Source organism: Bactrocera neohumeralis, chromosome 6 (assembly GCF_024586455.1).
Source record: "Bactrocera neohumeralis isolate Rockhampton chromosome 6, APGP_CSIRO_Bneo_wtdbg2-racon-allhic-juicebox.fasta_v2, whole genome shotgun sequence".
NCBI classification, from domain to species: Eukaryota; Metazoa; Arthropoda; class Insecta; order Diptera; family Tephritidae; genus Bactrocera; species Bactrocera neohumeralis.
This window is the reverse complement of record NC_065923.1, coordinates 19,313,605-19,327,285: the sequence shown is the minus strand read 5'-3', so window position 1 is coordinate 19,327,285 and position 13,681 is coordinate 19,313,605. Positions and strand designations below refer to the sequence as shown.

The 13,681-nt window shown below is 34.0% G+C and overlaps 1 protein-coding gene across 1 annotated transcript in view; it reads left to right on the top strand.

The window, feature by feature from the left end:
* LOC126760954 (probable serine/threonine-protein kinase DDB_G0267686) overlaps positions 1–13,681 on the top strand; it is a 133,921-nt gene that overhangs the window by 981 nt on the left and 119,259 nt on the right. The window lies entirely within an intron of this gene.

Sequence of the window (13,681 nt, the reverse complement as noted above, 5' to 3'; positions counted from 1 at the left end):
CACTTGTGTGTTAAACTTGACTTAACTTTCAATTAGAGTAAATAAAAGTACAAGCACACACACATACATATGTACGTGTGTATACATTGTGCAGACAGCATTTGTATTAAGTATCGCCACCGCTCGCTCGTAGATAAAAATCAGCGAAAATTTTATTGTGCCAGCGATTGTCGGCCGTGTCTGCGTCGATTTCAGTGTCTTTAATTGTTTTGTCTCTAGTAAAAGGTAATTGTTGGACTATTAAATTTGAGCTACAACTGTTTGTGAGCGCTGACACATATCTTTACGCACACATATACACATATGTGAGTATGTCGCCCATTCAGCTTGCGCGTTGACTTTCAAATTTCAATTTAAAAAAAATTTTTAGGCATTGCAAACTCCCTAAGTAGGCTTTAAATTGATTATGTCATATATACGAAGACACTGCAAGACCTGGCGAACTACTGGGTGCAACAATTGATGATTTTGACGTGCGATACCGTTACTTGTTAGTGTATTTTTATGCATAAGAAACCCTTAATTTTGGCCGCATTAACAAAGTTCCCATACAAAGACCGTATTTTGATCGATAAGTGTCCGTAGTAGCTATTTATTATCGTGGCCGATCTGAACACTATATCGGAAACTATAGCACTGCCTTGGCGAATAATCCATGCCAAGTTCCGTGAACATATTTTGTCAAATAAAAAAGTTTTCCTAATAAAAACTTTGTTTCGATCTGTGAGTTTATATGGCAGCTATATATATTCGATTCGATGCTATAATAATTCGATCTGAAGAATTTTTTTGGAGATTGTACCTTTACTTTAGACAGTAATCTTTGCGAAATTTCCTAAGGACATCTTATCAAATAAAAAAGTTTTCCATATAAGAACTTTATTTTTACCTGTCAATTTATATGGCAGCTATATCCAATATTGGTCCGATATCGACAATTCCGACAAATAAGCAGCTTCTTGAAGAGAAACGGTCGTTTAAAGCATTTTTGATGGGACCGAGTTGGATCTCCATTGGCTTCTTGCTTTCCAGAACTACACGAATATAAGTCACGTGTGCTTAGCTCTTATGCGCCAACGGGATCCTTTTGACCTAGAGTAGAGCGCAGGAGATAGATCTACTGAACATATTGCCTTAAAGTAAGCACATCTTTCCCCAATCGTTGAACTTTTTGCTAAGCATTGCTCAAGAAACATTTATCCGGTAAAACTAAAAAAAGTTGTATGAAAAAAGCTGAGATGGAAACATACATGCACTTCTCCTCCATTGTCCAGCCTTTGCAAACCTGGAACTGAAACATCTCAGTCGTCTTACGTGCGGTGAACAAGAAAATATTCCCGAAACTGACATTACAAACTAAACAAATTTGTGATGGACTCAAAGCGCTTTGTCCATTTATAAGGGTCTTATGCTCCGATATATAGGAGTTTTTAGGCACCACAACGGACCGAAGTTTTAAGCTGTCGAAGTGAGATCCCTCTCTCTTTTTGGTAATCAAATTTGACCTCAAAATATATAGCAACAAAATATATTTTCAAAAAAGGTTAGGGAAAGTACATATAATTCCCAAAACTCTGTAAAAGTAGACGAAGCTTACTATATATCATAAAATAATCATATTTGGAAAGTATATGTATAGTATATGAATTGCCTCTGAGTGAACTCGAAAAAAATTGTAGATTGAATCTGTGAATTACTGAACTTGTGGAACAAGACTATAAAGAATTGAACTTATGGAACACTGTGCTATAAATAATTGAACTTGTGGAACACCAAGCGGTAAAAAAGGAATTGAGGAATACAAGGCTATCACTGCGATTTATTTATATTCCAATCAAAACAGACAACTTACTTTGTGCTAAATATAAACTGGGATTGCATTTACTAGTTATTTTACTTGGCATTTGTTAACAAAGAGGTCTTTATTCAAGGAAACGGTGCTTTGGACACTTTTGTGGCATAGACAAAAGGGCACACGAAGTCTTAGCGCCTGCTGAGAGCAAAAAATATTCTCAAAACTCGCTTGTTTCCAAAACAAAATTTTAATTTCAACAGACTTCGACTTATTTCCACTTGAAGAACCAAATGAATTTAAAATATTTATAATTAAGCCAAGCGTAAAGATGCTATCATAAAAAAGAAACTTACCAAACAATACAACAAAATATCTTTTTTGCACATGACTGCACCCGCACAGTAGTAAGGCACGTAGTTAGTTTTGATAAATCGTCTGCAGCCGAAAAACTTTCAAACAACAATTGCCACTGCAACAGCCAAAAAGTTGCTGCTCCACCAACCGCCATCTCTCGCACATGTTTTCTAACGCCAGCATTTCCTTACAAACAAAACAAGCGCTCGCTAAAGCTGGCTTACTGCAGGGGAGCAAAAAGGTTGTGCCTTCGACTAGGCGTCACAAGGACTAGACATGCCACAAAATGCAACTTGCAACACTGCAACTGCCAACGTAAAGCATACGGAAATAATTCACTATTTGAATTGCGCTTCATTGGCAGCTCGGAATGGTGAACTGCATTCGTTGCACCACGCACACACTTTGCCACTATTGTGCCCCAAATTGCAAGTCAAGCGGAAATATGGCTGTCCGCCCTGCAAACACATCCCACAAACAAAATATATCGTGAGCTTGAAGACACCCGCTTGTGGCTGAACCTTTCTGTGTGGCCTTGCACTTGCATACTGCGTTGGCATTGCACATCTGCGTATGTATGTGTGCGTGTTTATTGCGGGTTATTGATGACTTTGAGAAGTTATTGCACTGCAATTTCCGGTCTTTGTTTGTTTCGTTTTTTTGTCTGTTTTTTGTGGCTGTGTGAATAGTGCAATTCTAAATGGGAGTACTAATATACACAGATACATATGTATGTAGGTATGTATTTCTAGTATTGTATTATATCTATATGTAAATATAAATATATTAGAAAAAGTAAGTTAACTATAGTGACTAGCAGTCGCTTTTGTAGCCATTAAATGGCTCTATTCAATTTAAATTGGTTTAAAAAGTATATATTTTCCACGAGAAAGAAAGATTTTTTCATGAAAATAGAGAATTATAGTCGATTTTATCAAATTCCGGGAAAAAGCAGTCGGTCAACCTTATTTTATAACGCTCGCTAGTGATGATAACGCCACTACTTCCCTCATTTCACAAGAAATAAGGTCCGATGACGCCGCCATACCACAATCCGCAGCAAACGGTAAACTTTTGGAGTTGCAATTGCGTTTCCTGAAACGCACGAAGATTTGACTCAACTCAATAGCGATAATTTGGTGGGAATCATGTCCAAAGATACCTGTTTACGGGAATCGTTTTGAAATAAATTCAGCTTTATCCAGACGAATTGAGTAAGAACGCGTTTCATAGCCAAAATATCCAGCAAAATCATTCGAACGGACTTGCGACAGATGTCGAGCTCTCTTGCCATCTCTCTAACAATTGCCAGTTGATTATCTAGCACCATATCCTTCACTTTTATAAAATTTTCATTACTTTAAGAGGTCGAAGGTCGTCCAAAACGAGGCATGTCTTCAACGATCTTTCTACCGTCTTTGAAGACTTTGTACCTCTCGTAGGCTTGCATTTTTCATAAAACTGAATCATCGTAAACCTTTTCCAACATTTGCTATGAATCCGTAAATTTGGTTAGAAATACAAAATTTGAGACAAATTCTTTCCTCGATATTTTTGTCCATTGTAAAAATCACAACACACCACTGAGGTGTACCGAAATAGGCAGTTGCTGGAAGAAGCTCGTTGACAGATTATGGGTGCAACTGTTGGAATTCCAATCATTTCTATGAAGAATTAGTTTTCTTTTGAGTTTTGCGCACTAAAAATAATTTATCCAAGGAAAATGTGTCCTGAAAAAAGGTCCATTATAAGGAGTTTATCCTAAATTTCAGGCACTATTTATATATTATTAGTATTGTAGTATAAAAATGGAGGATATGTAATTTGTATAATTGATTCTAAATAGGAATTTATTCATCACAAAATCGCCTAAAAAGTCTTCATTCAGAAAAAGTACTTCGGTCATTAATGTTAAGTAGCACAGCAAAGGCAGGCTATAATTGCTTGCTTACAGTGAGGCCCTCCTTTAGACTTATGAGTTTCTAATAACAAACTAAACTTAGCAAGAATTTAAAGAAAAATTCCGAAAAATATTGAAAAATATAATCTTATTCTTTGAAGAGCAAATTTGTTAAAAAATATAAAGTTCTGCAGCGGATTGCAATGAAGATCGACCAAAGTTATCGACTGTCAAACTGAATTGATTTTTCCCACCCATTTATTTTGCTTTCGCTGTCATGAAATATTTGATTTCGAATTGTTAGCCTAATAGCTAATTCAAACTCCATGTCTAATTTGGTATGGATGTTTTCCCGCTCTTTAATTAATTGCATCTTCACTAGGCGAGATTCCCACGCGGTAAAATTGACTCTCAGCCATTTCACTAGAAACTTGATTTATTTATCTTGCCTTATTTATGATATATTATAATAATCAAATAAAAATTTCCTTAAACTCCTTAATAAATATAATACAAATAAATATTCTGGAGCTCGGGGGGGCAATTTTTTCCATTTATTTTCTGTTAACACTTGCTCTGGTGATTATCTAATATAAAATTTCTAGCTTTTTAAAATCTATATATATAAAAAAAGGGCAATTTAATGGTACGCTATAGCTCAAGAACCACTGAACGAATCACCTTCAAATTTTTACCTTCGGGCCTATGAGTAGATGGTTTCTGTGAAGTTTGCATTGCATTGGACAAGTGGTTTCAAAGATATATGGTTTTAAAACTGAATCACCATGTTAAACTGCTTTTCCGACCAGCAGCACTGCGATTCTCAGCTAGCTAGCAAGAATGATGCATTTGGTTAGAATATATAGAATACGAACTGTCAAATCTATAACTATTCTTTCCTCAATATTTTTTGTCCATTGCTATCATGATATAATCACAACACACCACTGAGGTGTAGGTTCGAAATGATGTAGTTGCTGGAAGAAGCTCGTTGAAAAATTTATTTTATCATTTGCGAAATGCCGTACCATTGATGTACGCACGTTTTGAGCTTTTGAGCTGTTGAATTGTCAATCATTTCTATGAAAATTAGTTTTGTTTTGATTTTGCGAAAAATAAAAATAATTTATCCTTTTGTTTGGAAAATGTGTCCTGGGAAAAAAAAATATAACAAAGGATAAAGAGTTTATTTTAATGTATTTTTGAGAAACTATTTATATATTATTAGTATTGTGGCATAAATAATAAAATGGAGAATATTTTAATTTGATATAATTGCTTCTAAATAGGAATTTAGGATAATAAAATCGCCTAAAAGTCTTGAAAAATCAAAATAAAGAAAAGATCCTTTTGTTTCATTATTTCTGGGAAAAATAAAATAATAACAAAGATACAGGCTAATAATTGCTTAAAGTGTGCTTGAAGTGAGACCCTCCGTGGCATTAGAGTGGGAATGCCACATTGCTTTCTTTATACAATGGAAAAACCAAACTAATGTATTGGCTTAAGAAAGAAAAATATTAAATAAAAAAAAACTTTCAACAAAAAAAATATTTCACCAAAAACTATAATCTTATTTTTGAAATAAAGCAAAATTTTGAAATTTCACATTAAAAAGATATGCTAGAAGTTCATTATGTGTTGCGGATTAGCAATGAAGATCGACCAAAGTTTTTAATAAATCTAAACAAACTGTAATTGAGCTTTTTCGTCAAGATTTATTTTGCTTCAGCGTAACCTCATAATTTAAGGTTTTTATTTGATTTCGAAATTTTGTTATTTATTAATAAAATCAATTGTTCAACCTCAAATAACAAATTTTTATTTATTAATTTTTTTCCTGATCTTTAATTAATTGCATCTTGTAATCACAGAGTTAACAAAAGTTAAAAAAAAAAAAAAAATTGACTCTTACTGGCCATTTAAATTAAAATAAAACTTAAAAAATTTATTTGCTCTAATTTATGATATCACATTTATAATAATCAAATAAAAATTTTTAAACTCCTTAATAAATATAACATAAATATAAATATTAATGGCATAGAACTTACGAACTGGGGCAAATTTTTTTCCATTTATGTTTTAACACGAACGGCAACAATAATAATAATGCATTATTCGCAAACGCTTTTCAAATTCAACTCTAATATAAATTTATTAGCTTTTTAATACATTTTTAATAAATCTAAACTAAATCTAATCTTGAGCTTAATATTCGTTAAGATTTATTGCTATTAATGCTTTGTAAGCTCATATTTTATAAGTTTGTAGTTTAGGGTAAATAAAATTTAAAAAATTTAGGTTATTGTAAAAACTACCAAAAATAAAATAAAATTAATCGTTCAATCTCCCATAACAAATTTTTATTTATTAATATTTTCTGCATTTAAATAATTGCTTAAATAAATGTAATTACAGAGTTAAGATATTAAAAAATTAAATATCGCATTATGAGGGGCATTTTTTTTTAAAAGTTACTTATAGTTTGTACTAAAGTAAAAAAATAAACTACTTAAAAATTATATTTATTTTTTAATTTGATGCCACATAAAAATCACATTTATTTGCACTTTCTGCCAACCAAACATTTTTTGCTCACCAATGTCAATATACATATGTACATATGAACATAGGTCGGTCGCATAGAGGCCACTTACGAACTGTAGTTCAATGATTTAATTTTGCGAATTCATGTTATTAACACGAACGGCAACAACAATAATAATGCATTATTCGCAAACGCTTTTCAAATTCACGCTCCAACAACAACAAGTACATATATGTATATGTATTATAACAGCATTTGACATTGCACTTGACACCGCCGATGTTCACAGAAATTTATATAATTTCAGTTTTAACGCGCTTTTTTCCATACTTTTCTATTCACTCGCCGTTTTCAATGCGAAACTCTAATTATTGCTAATTTCGGAGCAGAGTGTTAAATGTTAATTGCCATGCTTCAGTTAACAGAAAAACCTTTGTTTCGAAATTTATTTATTTATTTAAATATACAATACCGAGATGCCTTCAGTTGCATAATGCCAGCGTTGCTTTATATTAGTTTACAAGCTAATTTTAGTTTATTGCACGAACACGATATTATTTCATGAAGTTATAGCGCGATTTATGTGATATAAAAACTTGATTATTTTTGTTTTTGTTTCGAAAATAAATATGATGAAGTATGATCTGGGTTTCGTAGTGATACAACTTGTTGCTTTTATCTCCTTTGATTTATCTATTCTCTCTCGACTTATTTATATCTAATAATAATGATGATAAATGATCAGTACAACCTGGGGTTTCAAAGCTCAACCAACTTACCAGCATTTCTTAGCATACTTATATCAACATCAATTCATCGCTAGCAAAACTGATTGTTTTGCAATATAAACTATTACTAAGAAAACTGGGTCTGTGAGGTGTCCCAGGCAGGAGAACATTGAAATGGCCCAGTACTTCAATTCCATTCCTTACAATCTAGATCACTGAATCGCGGAACCTTAAACTGATAGTTTCTTCCCTGCTCACACACGTGCGAGATATTTGTGGGCGGGGCGAAGTCGATGAAGATGAGTTGCTTCTTCGGATGAATCGAAGTTAAAAGCGAGAGTTGGAGTCTTCCATAGGCAGCTCTTCATCAGCTCTAGTTTCAGACTGCCAGACCACTGTAGCTTCTTACAAACAGATGTTTCTACCATCAAGTATGCTCTGATAGCCGAGTGCCTATACACGTTTTAAGCTCGCTGACTGGGCGCCCAATTTTTTTCATATTAGACTTGTATACCTGTAGGTGCCCGACGCCAGCGAAATTGCCGGAAACTGCAAAGCCGACGAGATTGCTAGGGAGGGCACCCTTACCCAATGTCATCCGGTTGAAAGCGAATCAGTTGTCCGATGTCCTTTTGCGCTCTAGCGCTGGACCTATGTACTCCAGTGAGCTTTGCAGGCGCTGCGATATTGTTCTGGCCCAAAATTAACTGTAAAAAGTCCTCCGAACTAGCTGCGATAATCTCGAAGTAGATATTTTGACTGGACACTGCCCAATCGGTACACACGCGGTACGACTAAATAATTTGTCTGACGCTCTTTGCCAAAGCTACATGGAGAAAGCCGAGGTGGAATCATTTTGTCGCAGACTGATAAATGACTGATTGAAATATCTCAATAAACACACCTTTGGAGAATCAAGCCAAGTGGCTGGGAGTGATGTTAATCGCCTTCATAAATTTGTGGTAAACTCAAAACGCTTCGTCGATCTATGAAGTGATGCACTTTAAGGAGTTTTTATGTAAAACAAATTACAAGTATTTGTCCAAGTGAGATCCATCGATTTTAGATCAACCCTAGACCTAATCTAACCTATAAAATGTGCTGTAATGTCAAAGCGTTTGAGTCAGTCTACTTGAGCACATACAATTTTACTAAATGCTTTTAGTACTTTTAGTCCATGGATGAAGTTTGCCTGAGAAACGTTTAAGGATAAACTGATGGACCTGATTCAATTGAGCGGTTACACTTTAAATGGTTGTAACTTAAAAACTATTTGAGATATCGACATACAATTTGAGTGCGTTATTTTATAGGCATAAACTATCGGAATATGAAAAAAATTTAGTTCTGTTTATTAATTCCAAAGTAGGTGTGTCCCTTAACTAAACTGTTTGAACAGCACTTTTGGAAAAGGACAAGGCAAATTTTAACCTGAAAACTCGATTTACCCTGGATTGCGTCACAAAGACCTCTATAGGATACATACTATGCATCAAATATAGTCTAAGCCAACATACTACTAGTGTAAATACTATTAAGGGCATTGCCATGTAAAGTTTCCACCCATTCATGATGTAAATATCTCGCGGTTGGCTTTAATCTTTTTCGCACACATTAGTTTCCAATAAAATATTTGCATAAACCGTAAATATTTGATATTGAACTGACATCATCTCTCAAAATATATTTACATTAGATATTTGTACCCTTCTTGACCACTTCAGTAAGCAATATTTACATGTGGACATATTAAGGTGTGCGCATGTCGGAGCAGATTAGTGAATATTATGCTATGCCATGTAAATAATTTATGTAAAATGAAATTGTAAAATCTATTTCTAATGCGCATAATGGCTATGTTAAGTAAATACGGCCGATGAATTAACAAACACTTGACATTTGATTGAAAAACGCCGATCATTAGCTAGTTTGGGACACACTGGCAACCTTGGCGAGTCATAAATGCGTATGCCGAGCTCATAACTACTTACAACAAATAAGTTTTTAGCGCTCAAAAATTAGCATTTACAAATTGTCATAGTGTTGTGCAAGTTGCTGGTGTTGTTGGCGGCGGCATCAGTGGCGGAAATGTGCCAAACAAGGCGCGGAAATCATCAAATGTTCAACTGTAAGGCATTGTTTGCTGAAAACACGCATGCAAATGTGCTTACATGAGGCTTATAATGCTAAGTGTACTATACCATATATACATATGTTTGCTTGTATGTATATACATATGTAAATAGTTTATTCCAAAAGCAGTAAAAGTGTGCCCAGACGCATTTGCTATAATAAGTGGTATATATTTACTCATGTATATGTATATTAGAGCGGGTCGTTATACAGGGAACCAAAAAACGGAAAAATCCCGTGCGCTGCAAATATTTTACGGATCATTCTGAACAACTTTTCTTATGAAACTATGGGTCTAAAACCGGTTTCAGACATCGATTTTATGGCGAAGTTTTTTAGGGATAATAAAAGTTTGTTCTTTAGTTGTTGAGATATTCGAATGAAATTTAATAAGTGCATTTTGACATTATATTGTTCATTTGTCGGAATCGGCCAGATCTGACAACCATATCTCCCATACAAGCGATTATTAAGATTTTTCAAACTTCGCCTTAATAATTGCTGGTTCCAAACCTGTTTTAGACCCATTGTCTCTTAGGCATAGTTGTTCAAAATGTTCCATAAGACATTTCCCGTATACGCGATTTTATATAAAAAATAATGGAACCGCCCTAATGTGTATGTGTATTAGGGTGTACGAAAATAATGTAAACTTTCTCCTTATATATTTCCTCTTGTAGAGAATTTAACGATAAATTTATAAAATAATTTTTCGCTGAGTCGATTCATTCAAAAGTTATTCGAAGTCAAAGTCCAACCCTAAATCCTTAAAGATATTTAGTACAATTTTCTTTATATTTTTTCAGAAAATAATGTCGCAATTCAAACTTTATTAGATTTTTTCAACGTTTGGGACACTATGATTAAAAAAAAATAATTGGCACACCCTAATACCTCGAAGCAAACGAAATTGTTACATCTTAACCGCCTCCCTTCTGAGTCATGAAACAAATTTGCTTCATTGAAATGTCGCTTGAACGCTAGTCTGCTAACAGTATTTGCTTAACAACCTACAAAAAGAACGTGCAACACAACAGACCCGCCTTTGTACAAGTATGACGCTATCGACAAGCATGCGCATATGTACTTAGTTCCGAACACTTGTTCTCCCAAAAGTAGAGCAGATGTTTAACATTTAAGACCGTGTTCGAAACAAATAAAAACGCTATTAACACAGTTTCGAATATGTCGCACTGTGTGCCAGTTAGCAAACTAAAATATTTTAGATGTTTTTTTTAGTTTTTTTAGTTTCTTGTAAAATTGCCTTTGCTTTTCCTTGCAACACTGCAAGTCTTATAATATTGTTTTACATACATATGTATGTACATATATATATTTTTTTTTGCTTTTCATACAAATATCCCCACTTTCTATTACATAATCTGAACAGCTTTCCACACTTTTCTGCCATTTTCCCTCAAAATTTCATTTACTTGCGACTTTTCGTTTAATTTTCTGCGTCGCAACAACAATGTACCGTTTTTGGCTATATGGCAAAATAAATTTGCATACTTAATGAGCGGAAATCAAGCGAGTCATCTTTTCTATACAATTTCACTTCACATTCGCATACAATTTGTCAGTTATATTGGGCAGACAATACAAACAATAGACGAATTAGCGGTATTCACAGCGATGAGTTATAAAGTTTCCGAAAGAATAATGTTTTGACATATTTGTGGGTAAATTTTGAGTATTATATTATATTATTTCCCCTTTTTAGCGTATGCATATTGCTCATAGCCGGAAAAGCCCAAAAGAATGTCAGCATATCTTGCTGGACCTATAATAATTGATATGTGAGGTGTGCCAGTCTTTTTTTCTAATTCCTACTCTTCACATTTACTCTCTGCGAAACTTTTAGAAATAATATCTTTCCGAAATAATATCATGAAAAAATTTTCTTGAACCTAACATCGGACACTCCATGGAAGCGATTGTAAGAATATTATCGGAATAGTAACTGGTCACTGTCTGGTGGCGGCGCACTCCCGCATAATGGGGCTAATAGGTCGAGAAGACTGCAGAGCACCAGGGAGCATCTCTTGTGCACTTGTTCCTCATCGGCAAGACTACGCTGTAAGCATCTGAGGTCACCATGGTATGATAAACTGAAGGACTTATCGATATTGGCTGCAGAGTCTGTTAAAATTCGCGTCAAGCACAGGCATCCTAAAGGATGACTACTTCTCTTGGACCTAGGAATTAAACTCCATCTGGTATCGCAAAGAATCAAAACAGGTCTATGCGTGGCTTATTGGCCTACCGGTTTAACCTAACCTAACGTCAGTACAAATAGTAGATTGTGGTGGTAAAAGTAAAATGCTTAAGATACTTGTTTCCAACAACAGTGACAATAAATATGGTCTACAATAGCAGTGTCAACCTGTTCAGTACCAGCTCTCTTACTATAAATGCCAGGGTTTTTACCCATAATCTGGTATTAAAATAAAGAAGTAAATATTTATGGCTTAATATATTATTGTTTTCAAAATATTTTCCACGACGACTAAGTTCCGCGCCATTTTTTTTTTTTGAAGCATTCGTCCAGTGCGAATGAAACTTAAAGCAATATCAACAATATAAAAACACCAAAATCACTGCTTCTGGTAGTCAAAATAATAGACCGTGGTAAGAAAAATACGTTAACAGACAAATTGTCTGATTGAAAATCTTAATGTAAAGGGAAAAGTAAAAGATTTGCCCTTCACTCTCTTGAACAAAACTTTTTGTTTAGGTTTACCTTTTCCTGACTTTCCGGAATATATATAGTTTCGGTTTCAAAGGCAGAAATTCATGATCCATGAACTCGGTATATACATATATTGCATACGTGTGGAAGAGGGACAACCTCTATACGACCCGAGCTCCTTTTTATACTCTGAACAGAGTATAATAAGTTTCCTAGGAGGTTTGTTAAACCCAGGAGAAAATGGAGAATATCTTATAAACTATATATGTAAATTATCGATTTAGTCATAACCATCTGTCTTCCCGTCAGATTTTCAAACAGACGGTATATACCCGATCTAGTCTCGAGTTTATGTGATAACGATCTGAAATTTGGCACATGTCCTTTTGTCTCCCTATTTGTCGTAGTCGTCGTTATCGGATCACTTTACTATATATAGATATCTTCAAGAAATGTTTCATGGATTATTGTCTAAGACAAAGGTATTATTTATTTTGTCACCTTGAAAGTAATCATCATTAGATGTAATACACTTTTTTCCAGTCCTCAAAACACTTTTCATAAACACTTTTTGGGAAGGCCTTCAGCTCTTCCAGCGAGTTTTGTTTTATCGCTTAGATCGACTGAAAACGGGTTTCATGCCGATGATTGTTGACTATTTTGCATTTCAAACTTATAAACCCATGTCTCATCGGCAGTGGTAATGCTCCCCATGAATGCGGGATTGGAATTCGGACGATAAATCATGTCCAAAGAGACTAGCTTACGGTACACTTTTTGAAACGAATTCATCTTTATCGGGATGAGTGCAGCAAGAAAGCCCAAATATCCACCAAAATCATTCGAATGGACTTGCGAGAGATTTGGAGCGCACTTGCCATCTCTCTAACATTTGTCTGACGATTTTCAATTTAATTACAATTTCCAGGTACTTTTTTGTCACAATGTAATGTAATCAGATAGCTGAAAACTGACCTTTCGGAATCAAGTACTTGTATGGAAGATTTTGTATGTGTGAAGGCTTAGGTGCAATTTAGGTTAATATTTATTCTTATTTTCGTGTTTTCAAATCACTTTAATGAACTCTAGGTTAGATGATATTCATCAAATTGTTCTTCACATGAATTGGCGCATTTAAGGCTAGAATTTTAGGGACTCTGATCGAAAAAAGTAAATTGAAATTTTGAAAAAATATTACGTTGTAAAAAATGTTAATAGAAAAATGGATTTTGAAATTTTTAAGTATAAATTATATAATAAGTATGTTTTTACTATATTCATAGCTAATTTTGATGCATTAACTAAGTCAAAAAACTAAAATTCATAATTTGTAACTGTTTTGCCTCCACTGTGAATACCCCCATGTATTTGCATTAGTTAATTAAGTAATGATACAATTAAATGTTTTTTGTCACTTAATATTTCTTCTTTTTTGTTTTTTGACATTAATCCACTAATACCAGTACTAATTAAGCGGATATTACGTTAATGCTTTAAAGCAGAGATATTCACTTAATTATGTATAATA